Consider the following 12,429-nt stretch of genomic DNA (forward strand, 5'->3'; position numbering starts at 1 on the left):
CATTTATCTCAAAACAAGGTTGGTGCCCCATGAACTTTTGGCATCTATATGAGCATATACAATCGCTTAGTCACGTCGTAGCTGGTTTTAAGTCTACCATCGACGGTTACGATTTTATGGCTTATACTTATATAATTGTCAATGGAGAAATTGCATTGTATTTTTACTTCCGGAACCCGCTGTGGGCAGGACTGTTGAGCTCTATATGACAAATCAATTACAATGAAAACGTACAAAAATAGTTATGCTTAATAGCAACTAAATGAATAAAAATATGTAGTTAATGCATATTATTATTATCATTATAATTATTATTATTATGTCATTAGCGTACTATTATGTTATTATTATTATTATTATTATTATTATTATTAGCCTTATGATTCTTGTTATTGGCAGTGCGAGTGTGTGGACAACAGCTGAGTTAAGCAGTGGCAGTTGTAGACAAAAACCTTAAAAAGGAACAAACTTAAAAAAAAATTAAAAAAAAAGAAGCCCAGTTTTGATTATAGCCCCGGCCCCCCCTAGGACCGCCCCTGGACCGAAGGCTTGTTCCTTTAAGGGTGGTGTCAGCGGCAGGCAGAGGAGGAGGAGTGTGCCTCTCTCCGCTCACTTCTCCACTGCGAGGGCACTCCGAGAATAAACAATTCCCACAGACTGCACGCTACACACCTCAGCGCGCTTACAGTCGCAACACACACAAGAAAAACGAGGCATCTTTTTTGGACTAAATTTTTTATTTTCTTTCTTTCTTTCTTTTAAAAAAAAAAGCCTGCCTCGCCATTTTTGTTCCGTGCCAAAAAGTGTCAAGACAGATGCGGCCGTTTTCATTGGATTTGCCTCCTCCTGTCGAATAACATCGATGCGGCTCTCCGGCTGACCGTGGGGTGGACAACGCAGGTAGGGGATCTAACGCTAGCTAACGTACGTGCTACAGATAAACGCACTGTCATATCTGGAGAATAATTATTACCTCTGGGGGTGAAAAATACACGCATACGGGACGCGGTGTCGAGGATTATACTAGATTATAGCGTGTTTTGTCGAGGGTAGGGGTTGGCTGTTTGTGTGTCGTATGGATATAGCTGAAAACGCTGCATAAAGAAGTGGAGGATAGACCTGGCTACGTGCGGTGCTGTAGGCTTCTGTTTTAGCCCACAGGAGTCACCCAGTGTCTGTATTTCCTGGCTACCATATAAGCTGTAAATTAGGCCTACGATAGAGGCATTTATCTGCGTGAACATCTGATCAAAATGAATGTCAACTGTAGTTAATGTATTCGCATGTACGGACCGACCGCAGCTGAATCGAATGAAAGCGTCCTGCTAATTTTCTAAGTGTCGCTAACAGTCGCTACTGTCACACTGGCTGGCCGTGAACACTGAATGAATAATATCTCCTCGATGGGCTGAATTTAGTACACCGTACACACCGTAGGGCTGTCCATGTCACAGGGGGCTGTAATGTAACGTTAGTACAGTCCGTGTAGTCAATCACATCGGGTCAAAACAGTAGACAGCCTCCTATTTTGAAGTAGTTTTAGCACCACCAATGGGAAACACGTCACAGTTGCACTATTCTGTAAATGGATTATTGGCAAGTCCTGCTCCTTTTTAAAAATAAATAAATAAATAAAAAATTCATAAAAAAGATCTTTTAAGGATTTTAAATGAACGTCGAGTTGTAGTTATCGGCCATGTTGAGCTTGAGTCCTAAATGAGGTTTCCAAGGTGTTAAAATCTAGCTTTGCCCAGGGTAGCCTACATTCAGAGGCTGGACTTTATCAGGGCCCCGAAACTACCAGGGGCCCCATTAACACCTATTGAACTTATGGTTAAGGTTATTATTATTTTTATTTTTTTACTCTTCAATAATTAATCCCGTCATTCTAAAAATCCATACGCTAAAATGCATGGATGTCTGACAAGACCAAACATCAACAACCCCCTGTACGGTTGTATACAGGGATGGAAATGGAACTTTTTTTGTCCACCTGCCACTGTGGCTGGTGGATTCCAAAATCTACCAGCCACTCAACTTTTTTTACCAGCCACATTCTTTCTTTAGGTGTGTAACTGCATGTGGACAATAATACAAGATCTACAATACTCGAGCATGTTTATTTCATAAGGAAAAATACTAACATTCTCTCTTAGCACACGCATACAGTGTTTCCACTAGGAATTAGAGTCTTTGGATCAGAATAAAATGTGTTTTACGACTGCGAGTCTGTTCAGCTTTAACGTTACAGATATCCCACAGAGGAAATGAACAATTCCAGATACTGCGCATAACACATTTTTGCAATGTGCATTCCCAGACCACATTTGAACATTAAACGCCGCTCCAGCACATAGACGGTACCTTAGAACAACGTTACGTGAAAACCGGCTGATTTAACGTCGCCGCTCATTTAACGTACAGTTTGTAAACAAAACCAAATGCTGAGGGAACATTAGACTACGTTTTTTTTTGTTCATGTATGTTTTGAAAACCGTTAAATAAAGATTGAAAAAGGGTGGAGAACAACAGATGGGGAGGGCTCCTGTGTTAGCCTTGGGCCCCCCCTCCCAAAAAAATGCTAAATCCGCCACTGGTTACATTATGCTACTTAATGAGAAATCTACCTGGTTGCCCAGCCTCATACCTCACTGGGAGCTTTTTACTCTTCATTTCTTTTGATTTATAAATTGGTTCCTAAATTGTATTAATGTCTGAAAGAATCTTAAATGCGCCTTGCGTATATTTTATATGCATTATATGTGACATTTTCTGTGTTCTACTCTGCAGTGCCACTCAGGGGGATGTCGGTGACAAAGGCCCCTGCGCGTGTAAAGTAAATCCAGTGTAGGCGAAGGTAGTTAAACATGTCACAAAGCAGTGTGTCTTATGCTACAAGGCAATGTTACAATCAGTGTATGAAGGTGACATTTGTCTTTTCAATGCACCATAAGCAGCCAGGATGTGGATTCATGGTTTAGTTAATGACCCCCATTAATGGTCATTTTCTTTTGTCTTTCTGCCAACACCACATCCTTTTTAAAAAAAAAAGAAGGAACTTGTCTGTAACCAATGGCAGGTCCCTTCTAGGGTTAGAAGGGCTATCGGTTCAGTCTGCGGACCAACATGCAGTTGGTTGAAGTTGGTCTGTTGCAGCCTGTCACATCACTGAGTCATCATGTCAGATATGTTTTGATCGAGTTCATGGACTTGGATGTTTTTTTTTCACTCTCTGCCAGGGAGGACCTTTTCAATGGCCTTTGCGTAGGTGTTCCTTTTTTTTTCTTCTTCTTTCTGAAATGTCCTATTGCTTCATTGGACTTTGAATCGGCGTGGAGGCAAAAGGTCAGGGGCTGAGTTTGCTGCAAGTTACAGAAAAGAGGGCAGAGAACTTCAGTTCAGGTTCCAAAAGGGGTATTTACAAAGCTTCCCAGCAGCCACCTGTTTTGGATGTCGTAATATGTGGATTTAAAAAAAAAAACCAAATGCCCTGTGTTCGGTTAATGTGCTACCTTCCGCACAACTACAGTAACTTTGACTAAAAACCTAAAGTTAACGTGGAGAAAAGTCCAACTTTTTTTTAAAGCCTTCTAAATACTGTCTGTGTCTGGAGGTCTGCCTTTTTAGCCTTTCTTTTGTCGAGCATTTAAGCTGCTTAATTATTTGACCTGACTTACACAAGATGTTCAAGGTAGTTCGGCTTGTCCTCTTTTGCCACAGATAACTTAAAAACCTGCACATTTATAGCCCAACTTCACAGTTCCACTTTGAAAGAAGTTGTGTGTTGCGTGCTGTAACTCAGAAGGAGCCTGTGTGTTGGATGGAGCTTGGTTTGACTGGGCCATCTGCTGCTGTAGTCCAGGGGGCTGCTGTAGAGTGGCGTGCAGTAGTCTGCAACTGAACCAGAGGACATTCAAATGGCCAAATGCAAATGATGTTGAGGCTGCCGAAGAGTCACAAGACTGGACTCTGCACTCTGCTCCCTTATCCCCCTGGCTGCCTCTCAGGATAGCAACATCTTATCTGCCATCAAAACACCACTGCTGCTGTATGAAAGTGGCATGTTTTGATTGTGTGTGTGTGAGTGTATGTGTGTGTGTGTCCAGGTGTTCTGTAGTTACAGAATCCTAGGGCTGACTGAAAAAAAAAAAAAATCCTATTCAGTTTTTTTGGTCAGTGTGGAAATCACGATTATTTAACGTGATTGCTCGTTGACTTTTGGAAAGCTTTTAAAATGCATCGAAACAGTGAAAACGCCTTGAACTGTGACGTTTCCCTTTATACTTTTTCCCCGCTGAACTTTTTGAATTCCCCCTTCAGAGCGCAAGACAAAGTAAGAGTTTGCTTGCAAAATGTAAAGCGCAAAATAATCGTTTTTCCAGATGGCATTGTTTTTTTTGTGATTTGTTAGGAGCCCAAATCGCTATAAGAATGTGATTAATTGCGCAGCCCTGCTGAATCCAACTGCTTGTTGTTACTTAGTGACTCTCCGTTCCCCCTTTTTTTTTTAAGTAATTTGAATGTCTTTTGATACAGGATGATGCCACAGTTGCAAGAGTACCTGCCCAGGCACTTATCTCTACTAACAGCCTCTCTAACTACTACCACTGTGCCAACTCAAACCCCACTGTTTGGCAAACCTGTCAGTCACAATAGCATGACACGTGGGGGCACACACAATTTAGGGTGGCATCCCGTTTTTTTTTTTTTATTTCTGAGATACTCTGCAAACAAAAACCAACTAATGCGCGATCTTCCAGAACAAGTGTCATGCATTTTACTGCAGAGTTTTTGATTTATTATAGACCTGGGAGCCGCCCAGCACTTGTGGTGTTGGCTGACGAACATTGTTCAAGGGCACTTTGACAGTAGATGTTGAGGAATAGAAGTATTTCTCATCTACTTACAGGTCCGCGCTCTTGTCAGCCCACTGAGGGATTCAAGCCAGAGACCTTTTGGCCACGAGCTCATTTCTCTAATTGTCTGGGCTCTATAATATCTGTGTGGAGCATGCATTAAGCCAGATCATTTTGTTGTTTGTTGGTTCAGAGGACAGGCACTCTCTACTAATAACGATACTCCGTACTGCTGGTGTTATTGGGAAGAGATTTACACCGCAACAGTTGTGCTGTAAATGTCATAGTCGGAGTAAAAACATCTATCTCAAAATTGATAAGCCAGTACAAGACTAGACAATGCTGCACTTGATCAAAGTTTTCAGTGTGTTACTGTTAAGGGGATATAATGGCACTCCTTAGTGTCTTGACTTTTCTCTCGGCCTCCTCCTCCACACTGCTTATCTCTCGCTGTATTTCTCTCTCACACACACACACACGCACGCACGCAAGTATTTTACAGACTACAGTATCATACACGCACATCGTGGTACCACAACAGGACCAGACTGCGTACAGTTGGAATGGAAAAAAAATCTCGAAATAGATATGACGAAGACAAGGCTAAAATGTCAAGGCTTGAGCTATGAAATGTGTTAGTGTGTATGTAAACCGAACGATGTGGCGACTGAGGCCAAGAAAATTGAATACAAAACGAAAATGCAACACGGCCATTAAAACGGAGCCGCGCTATCCTAAAGGCGAAAGGAGTTGGGCAGATGCGTACACAAAGAGGCACGTGGAAACTTGCTGTTTACTCATTTTTGTACAGCATTTTAGTATCTTTTATTTATTTTTATCTCCGAATATTCTGCCACTAGACTACCCAAAGAATGAGAAAACGAGGCATAAAATGACTGAGGTCTATGTTGCTTTCTGAAATCCGATCATTGTGTGGGCAGTTTGTGAGTATTCCCACCGTGTGCTGCTGAGAAGATAGGGTTTAGTGAGGGCTCTCCGTTATAGCGGCACTATCTGATTCAGAGACAATCACTCCGGCTCCCGTTGGCGCTTCTGCCATGAACAGGAGGCAGCCAAAGTCAATGGGACTCATTTTGATGACGAGGCAGGAAGGGCTGAATGCGGCGCTCCTGGACGCGGGCTGGAACGGCGAAATGCGAAGGAAGAAAGATGGGACGCCTTCCGTTGCAAACCCCTGAGAGCTATACTAGCCAGAGCTCATCTGTTGAATGGCTCCCGCCCCACCTCCTCCTCCTCCTCCTTCTCCTCCTCCTCCCTCTTCACCCTCACCTCCAACTCTCCACCCCTCTGCCTTCCCGCTTCACCTTGGCCTCGGCGCAGTGACAGGCCCCTCAATTATCTCCAGCGATTGATCGCGGCTGATTGCAATTGCCGTGAATTATTTAGACTTTGCTGAAATTGCCCGCTAAAGGGGGAGGGAGAGCGAAAAGAGGGAGGATATTGCGAGTCAAATAAATGACACGTTATCCACACGAAGCATGGGCCCGTTTCGCACGACAACCGCTGCGGAAGCCTAACCGCGCCGGTCGCTGAAGCAGAGCCCCGAGGAAACGGCATCGAGCTACCTTGCGCTGTGGTAACGGAGCTACCGGCTCAACACCCAATCTCCACCGTCCCTCTCCTCTGACACGATAAATAAAGACGGAGGGGAGATGTAGCGTGGGGCCAGCAGACCTCCTGGGTGACGTGAGAGGAGCTGACTCTTTCCCTGGCCGGGTGCTGGTGTGGTCACAGCAGAGGAGCGGAGTGGAAATGACTCCTTCCCTCCCTCCCTCCCTCCCTCCCTCGCTCCATTCTTCCCTCCCTCTCTGCCTCTCTTGCTCCTGTAGCAGAGCTGCTGCCCCCGGGGCTGTTGAGGTGCAGTAGGAAAAAGGTTTTCTCTACCATTGTGGTGAGCGTGCTTGCCAGGATGCTGCAGTCAGACAGCAGGGGAAGGTCTCTGCTTTGCCACGAGCAGGCCAATGTCACCGGCGTGACAGAGTGGGCGGGCTGCAAAAAGGGAATGAGGACAGACGCTCCCAGATAGGAGGAATATACCCAGCCTGCTGGAGCATGCGATGGAGAGCGTCTGCCTTTGTTTTTTTTTCTCTTGCAAAGGAATACATGGGAGAAAGATGGCAGATACTGGTCTGTGTGGTCCTAGCTTTTGTTGCGGTTGGAGCACGCGAGTCTGCGATAATACAGTCGCTTGATCTCAAGGATCGTAGCAAGCGTGGATTCACGTTGTGCCTCGCTCCAACAAAACCCGCTCGTGACAAGGCCTCAGTAGGGTTGGGTTCCCGAAACCTGGTCGACGCAAATTCCGGTGCCTCGTTTTGGTGCCACGTAAATGCCTGCGCTGCTCTCAGGTGCTCCGAAACGGACGTTAGAGGCAAACGGAAACATCGCCGCACGTGACGCTAGGTAACGCTGCACTCGGCAGCAGGTAACGTTCGCTGTAAACAAGCCGTTCTTCAATGTCACCACCTGTCGTTTTGTGCTCTTTTTAGTATCTGTTCAGGCATCCTTTAGGCACTGGCACCCTTTTTAAAAGTATCGTTGTAGCACCGGTATCTAAAAAAAAAAAAAAACGATACCCAACCCTAGGCATCAGACAAGGCTACTGCACCTTGTGTACTAATGCTATTTGTGTATTATTGCTTATGTCCCTGACTTGGTCTAAGCAGCCTAAGGGGCTGATGTGGGCTGTTATTCAACTGTGTCTTATTTTAACCAGGTTAGGTGGCAGGAGTGCAGGGGAGAGCTGGGGCTAAGTGAAAATGCCACTCATTCCTGAAGAGTCCCTGGCCTCGTCAAGGTTAGTGGCTTGTCTTTGTAAGTTGAGGGATTGATGCATGAGCCTGTCTGGCGCTGAATTCAAAGTCCAAAGCTGTCACAGGCAGCAGCTCCCCCCCACCCCCACCCCACCCCCTCCCGCCCTCTCCCTCTTTGCAGGCTATCACAGGGCCCCGTCCTTCCCAACTTCTTAGCAGCCTGTCCTTTTGGGAACCTTGAGCAGCCCAGGCAAGGACACAGCGTCTGGTGCAGTAAGCCTGTGCAGAGGGGGAGGCTTTACGTAACATTCTGCTTTAAACATGGGTGTATGACTTCCCTGACACGGAGCAGTGCGGTGCAGAGCTGCACAGCTCACAGCACATGTACCCTCGTGCCCCCCCCCCGCCCACTGGATAAGGAGGGGGCAGAGAGATCCCTGCAACTTAATTATATCTTTCTCTTTTGAAAGCTTTCGTTTGAAATTAAATTTTCCCAGGCAATTAACTAAAGAGGAGTTTTTTTCAGAATTTATGAATGAATGATGGATATATTGCACAGGATGACAGGGGGAAACGGGGCGGGAGGGAGAGGGGGATGCATATGCAGTATATGCTGCGAGGTTGTGTCCCTGAGATTTATTTCCATTGCGAAAACGGGTGAAGTTCGCGGAAATTCATCATTAAACTTTGTACCTGAGAGCTGCTCTTTTATGCCCCCAGCGCAACAACACAACAAGAGTTCATAGTACACCGTTCCACTGTCAATATTTGGGTTATTTTCAGTGTGAAGGCTTGCATACGTTCACATTGCTCGGCTTCGCAGGATGGGTGGAACATGCAAGAACTGGGGCTTCCCCACTCCCTTATTCATTCAGACCCACATCTTCTAGAGGCTGGATATAACTTGCTGAATGATGTTACTCGCTGCACACCCCAACTCATTTTGTCTTGAACTGTAATTGTGTAACTTTTTTGGCTTCTGGTGATGAGCTGAACTGTTGCCGGGCAACAAGGGACCTGTGCGGGTGGCCGCGGAGAGTTGAAGCTATGCGAGTTCAGATCTGCAGCACATTATCCGGGTTTCCAATAGAGGAATGCCACCGAATTCCCTTGAAATACCTTCTTATTTTTTTAGGTATGTCATCTAATTTTTTATTATTGCTTGTTCCTCCAAAAGAGTCTGTCTTCTCAGGTGAACAAAGAGCAGCTTTGTAATGACTGTGACATTACAGATATCCTTCACTCTACTTAAAATGTGTCAATGAATAAATGCATGACTCATTGCACTGTCAATGAACAGCTTTTAAAAGAACATGGTTAAATAAGTGGCACATCTCTAAATAAAAAAAATAAAAAATGAATGCACTCCCACACCACAAAGCAAGGAGCAAGGCCATTTGGCGTAACCCCAGCTATGAAAGTGGTCTCTTGAATTTCTGAAACATGCTATCCTTTTGTGAACCCCCTCCAGCACACTTGTAAATCCATTAGTGAGGTGGCGTTATTCACTGCGTGCTCACCAAGGCTGGGTAAACAGACCGCAAGACTGTGGTTCAGAAGTGCAGCTTTCTCGCAACCGCGTTCGAAGGCGCCCAGTAGTAGAGAGGCCATTTCAAAGGAGATGGGAGAGCACTGGGCTGATGTCTTGAGGCAGCCATATGACCCATTACTTTGGGAGAATGGACTGGTGACCAGAAGATTGCTGGCTCACACTCGGCTCAGCCTCTGCCCTTAAGCAAAGGCAATTAACCTGGATTCCTCCAGTAAATATCCAGCTGTGGTAATGGAAAAGAGATGTGCGAGAGTGATAATCGTGTAAGTGACTTTGAATAAAAGTGTCCACTAAGTAGAAAGATTAATATGACCAATAGAGTAGAATGGCTTGTGTTTTCAAGTTCTCTGCTGAACGGAGTAGGCTACGTCGTCATCCCTCCTCGTGTCTGGATCAACGGCAGTATATTTCCAGGATAAAGCCTGACATCGTGTCCCTCACCTTCCGCCCTCTGTGTGTTGCCGTTCTCAAAATCCCTTCGCTACAGGAAACGACAGCCTTCGAGCTAGCGAGCTACACACTGAAAATGGCACGTTTTGGGACTGATTGGGGGGATTGCTGGGGACGAAGTACACACGGAGATACACTGGTGTCACTGCCCGATGTGAGTCGCGCATGCTCGGATTTAAACGGTTTACGGCATAACGTGTGTTACTGAAATTTGTGAAATCCATAAAATAATAAACTTTTCTCTTTACATACGATAACAGAAGATGGAAATAATTTCAGAAACGTTTTAGCTATCTATGATTGTTTGATTGTTAACGTTGGCTCAAAACGCCATTCAAGTGATAGCCTTTGTTGTGTTTGATTGCTAACTTGTAGCTAGCAGTCATTTCAAAGACGTTTTAGCCATCTATGATTGTTTGATTGCTAACGTTAGCTCAAAAAGCCGTTCGCATCTTGTAGGCTACTTGTCGCAAAGTGACGCATGCGCGACTCAACTCTGTGGTCGACTCACACCGGGCAGTGACACTGGTAAGAGCCAATGAGGTTTAACCATGTATCCAGCTAACTGAAATAGCTCACGTTACTGTATTGTGTCAACAGTTATCTTCATTTAATATTATATGTGGCGTTTTCTTTTGCGAAGTTCCGTCCTGACACTGTCGCTGCGTCCAGAGCTTAGTGCCGCCAAAGACTATCGTGATTGGTATAAAGAAATGCAAACAACCCAGAGCGTGGTGTAGCCGGGACCTTACTCCCCAGCGCTGTGGAGATAGGGCTTGCAATGCGAGACCGACCCCTCCTCCGTCTCATCCGTCTTTTGTGCACATTCAGAGACTTCAGAGTCTCTTCCTGCTGCATTAAGGCCAGAGCGTGACCTTGACCTGATTGCTGAGGAGGCTGTTTGAGGAACTCTCCTGAAGGAGATCCAATCATGTGACACCCTTCACCGGCCTCGGCCCCTATCCTCTCTCCTGACCTTGTATGTCTGCGAGGGTGAAGAGGCGGGGAGTGGAGACAGCTGCAGGCGCTGTCATTCAATCGGGTCATCGCCGACCGAGGTCAAACAGGGTGAAGGTTCAGACCCAGACGGAAGTTTTTGGATTGGCTGACCCAATAGTTTTCCACCGTGGTGACAAACCGGTCAGAGTTAGTCTTCAATTCTCAATCACTGATGTAACTGAGTACATTTACTCCAATACTCTACTTAAGCAAATGTGTCTTTACATTCCATGCCACTTTCTACTTCTACTCGGCTACATTTCAGAGAGAAATATTGGACTTTTTACTCCACTACATTCATCTGACCGCTGTAGTTTACTTTACAAATTAAGATTTTTTTTTTTTTCCTCACAAAACGCATGTAGTTTATAAAATCTGATGAAACTACATTATCCAACAGTATAAGGGCCTACAAGTCCAGCTGAAATGATTAGACCAATAAACACACAACTGCTTGGATCCTACACTTTCTGCAATGGGAGGAGAGTTCTGCATTAAGTACTTTTACTGTTAATACTTTGAGTACATTTACATCCTGACGATACTTACTGCACATACTTTCACTTAAGTTACATGTTCAATGCAGATGTTTTCCTTTTTCCAGCGTGGCGTTAGTACTTTTACTTAAGTAAAGGATCTGAATACATCTTCCTCCACAAGTTTGCAGCCCCGTTTGACCGTGGTGACGAAGCGGGCAGGTCCAGTCGTCCCTTCAGTTCTCCATCACTGATAGCAGCTCGTGTCAGGGAAAGGTCCTTTCACGTCCACAGTGATTCATGTCCAGGGTGAGCTGGCTGCGAGGATTTGTGTCATTGCAGTTGCCTTGGCTCCCTCCCTACAGCTTGCCCCGCTGTTTAAAAAGCACGCTGGCTCACTGTCATTGCTTTAGAGCACACTACTGTCTCTGCTTCAGAGTATTTTTTTATTTTTATGCTAGCACGCTAATGTTTCTGCCCCCCTGGACGTGATTACCATATGGCTGGGGGAGTCGGGATCCTGGCCCACTTTGTTTAGAACATGCGGTAAGCCAGAGCTGCAAACCTGAATCGATTAGTTGTCAACTATTGAATTAACCGCAAACTATTTTCATAAGCGATTAATCGGTTTGAGTCATTTTTCACAGTTAAAAAAAGTAAAACATTTCAGATTCCAGCCTCTTAAATGTGAATGTGTTCTAGTTTCTTCTCTCCTCTGTGACAGTAAACTGAATATCTTTGAGCTGTGGACAAGACATTTGAGGACGTATTCTTGGGCTTTAGAATCTTTTACAAATTTTTCACCATTTTCTGACATTTTGTTGACCTAACAACTAATCTGTTACTCGAGAAAATAATCGACAGATTAATGGATAATGGATAATAATCGTTAGTTGCAGCCCTACTATGATCAACCCCATAGCCAAATGCCAGTCTTCCTACAAAAGAGTACTTACTTGTGACTTTTTTCAGAATATTACACACTGCTTTAAATTTGTACTATAGTTGGGCATAGTATAGTTGGTTTCCCCTGAGGTCCCTGAGGCTTGTTGCAGCCTATTTTGATGCCATGTTTCCATATAGGGTGCGCTGTGACAGAAAATGATACGGTTTTGATCGACTCCTTAAATAGTGTGAGTCAAAGTTTCCATTCCGATACGCTGCCTGTGCAACTTTGTTTCAAATGTGACTTTATTTCTGAGATGATGACCAAGTATAATTTAAAACTATTCATGTAGTCAGTGAACCTGAATCTGGTTTCATAACATTTGTTTATTTGGGTTTTTGCAGTGCCACCATTCACCTCTTAACTCGCCCACTTG

The 12,429-nt window shown here is 44.8% G+C and overlaps 1 protein-coding gene across 5 annotated transcripts in view; it reads left to right on the plus strand.

Moving 5' to 3' along the window:
- Window positions 1-581: 581 nt before the first annotated feature.
- nrip1b (nuclear receptor interacting protein 1b) overlaps window positions 582-12,429 on the plus strand; it is a 44,991-nt gene continuing 33,143 nt past the window's right edge. For 3 of the 5 annotated variants that reach the window (XM_039777284.1, XM_039777285.1, XM_039777282.1), the window contains exon 1: window positions 582-900. The gene's annotated coding sequence lies outside the window, so the exon portion shown is untranslated. Of the gene's footprint in view, window positions 901-3,215; window positions 3,265-7,593; window positions 7,675-12,429 lie in introns of those variants that run through there. The other 2 variants (XM_039777283.1, XM_039777287.1) reach the window with 2 other exon arrangements.

Source organism: Perca fluviatilis, chromosome 16 (genome assembly GCF_010015445.1).
Source record: "Perca fluviatilis chromosome 16, GENO_Pfluv_1.0, whole genome shotgun sequence".
In the NCBI taxonomy this organism is placed as follows: Eukaryota; Metazoa; Chordata; class Actinopteri; order Perciformes; family Percidae; genus Perca; species Perca fluviatilis.